The sequence below is a fragment of the Triticum dicoccoides genome, chromosome 2B (assembly GCF_002162155.2).
Source record: "Triticum dicoccoides isolate Atlit2015 ecotype Zavitan chromosome 2B, WEW_v2.0, whole genome shotgun sequence".
NCBI lineage: Eukaryota > Viridiplantae > Streptophyta > Magnoliopsida > Poales > Poaceae > Triticum > Triticum dicoccoides.
The window spans coordinates 113,349,273-113,351,444 of record NC_041383.1 but is presented as its reverse complement, the minus strand read 5'-3'; the positions used below and the strand labels follow the sequence as shown (position 1 = coordinate 113,351,444).

Here is a 2,172-nt window from a genome sequence, read left to right as displayed (position 1 = left end):
GGATATGAATCTTGGGCCAATGCCTTTCACTAATTGTACTTCTCTTAGACCTTGCTTTATTCATTTTTTATTTGACATGTACGAACTTCTCTTTTCTATTGAAAACTATAAAAAATACATTAAGGAGAAATCCTTTCTTGCTCTTTATAAAAAAACTCAGTGTATCTTCGCTGTGTAAGATCATGATTATACATTTAGTTCACATCCACATCATTTGAGATTGAGATAAATGATGGATATACACTACTCCAACTCCAAGCAAAGGATCTCATTGTTTTAATGAAACCAGAGACATTAAATGATGCCTATCTCATATATGTATTGATGTAGTACGAGTTGGAGGAGTCTATTTATTTAAGACACGACATCCAAGCGAAGAAGGATCATTGTGCTAATTGCAAAGGATATAAATCTTGGGCCAATGCCTTTCACTAATTGTACTTCTCTTTTCTATTGAAAATGTATGAAAAATACATTAATGAGAAATCTTTTCTGGCTCCCTATGCAAAACTATTGTAACTTCGTTGCATAAAATAATGATTATACATTTAGTTCACATCCACATCATTTGAGATTGAGATAGATGATGCATATCCACTACTCCAACTTCATGTATTGATGTATTCCGAGTGGAAGAAGTCTATCTATTTAAGACACGACATCCAACCAAAGAAGGATCATTGTGCTAATGCAACCAGAGACATTAGTCATGTCCAGTGTATACGCTTGCATGTTGTGCTTCTTCCTTGCCGTGCTAAATCCGGTGAACCTCGCCCTCGGCGCTGCCGGAAGCGCAGTGCGGCCGGATTCAGCCTGCCCCTCGTGCCCCACTACCGCACTGCAGCCGGCGTACTCGAGGAGCTCCTGCCGGAAGGTGATGCCGAGGGCGGCGTGAACATCACGTCCATACGCCCCAAGATGATCCCATATTCGGGGCCCCTCTACAGCGTCCGTGTGGGCGTCGGCAGCGGCGCAACCCAGCACTTCTACAAGCTCGCGCTGGACCTCGCTCGCCCACTAACGTGGATGCAGTGCCAGCCCTGCGTACCGGAGAAGAGGCAGGACGGCTCCGTCTTCAACACCGCCGTCTCCCCTCATTACCACTACGTTGCGTCCACAGATCCTCGCTGCACGGCTCCGTACGGGCGCGCCGGCCACGGCCGGTGCATCTTCGACGTCGAGTTCCAGTACGGTGGCTCAAGCGCGCATGGCATCCTTGGCCGCGACGACTTCGTCTTTGACGGAAGCGGCCCCGGCAGCCCCATCAGTAGCGTCGGCGGCCTTGTCTTCGGCTGCGCACACAGCACGCACGGGTTCGATAACCGCGACGTCTGGGCCGGCGTCATGAGCCTCAACAGGCACCCGACCTCCTTCATCCGACAGCTCTCGGACCGCGGCCTCGCCGGCTCGCGCTTCTCCTATTGCCTCGTCGGCAAGGAGCACGAGCACCTCCACCGGCGTGGCTTCCTCAGGTTCGGGGCAGACATCCCGGACCAGTCGCACGCACGGAGCGCGGCGCTGCTGCACTGGGACCTCGCCAAGGGAAGAGGCATGTACTACGTCAACCTCGTTGGCGTCAGCCTGGGTGGGCGAAGGCTCACGGCGATAACGCCGGCGATGTTCAAGTTCGACCCGCACAGCCTCCGCGGTGGGTGCACCCTCGACGTCGGGACGGTGTACACCTTGATGGCCCCGCCCGCATACCATGTCCTGGCGGCCGAGGTCGTGAAGCACATGCAGCGCCATGGGGTGCACCACGCGATATTGCCCCCAGCGCAGAAGCTCTGCTTCCATGGGACGTGGGACAGTATCCGCGCGCACTTCCCGAGCGTGACGCTCCACTTCTACCCGGAAGCTCCACATGCATCGCTCTTTATCAAGCCGGAGCTGCTGTTAGTGGAGACGATGCATCAGCATACCCACTACGCGTGTTTAGCCATAGCGGCATACGCAGAGAGGACGGTGATAGGGGCGGGGCAGATGTTGGACACGCGCTTCACGTTTGACCTCCAACACAACCGCCTCTTCTTTGCTCCGGAGGATTGCCATCTAGACACTGTGCAGTTAACTAGCTAGGTAGCTACATCCCTATATCATCGGTTCATGCAAGAGTTGTGTCAAAATAATGAATAAATGTTTGTTGAGAAGTACTTCGGTACGAACCCCCCTCCC

At 52.8% G+C, this 2,172-nt stretch overlaps 1 pseudogene; it reads left to right on the top strand.

Annotated features, from left to right (window-relative positions):
* Positions 1-709: 709 nt before the first annotated feature.
* LOC119367293 lies at positions 710-2,160 on the top strand (annotated as a pseudogene).
* Positions 2,161-2,172: the final 12 nt, after the last annotated feature.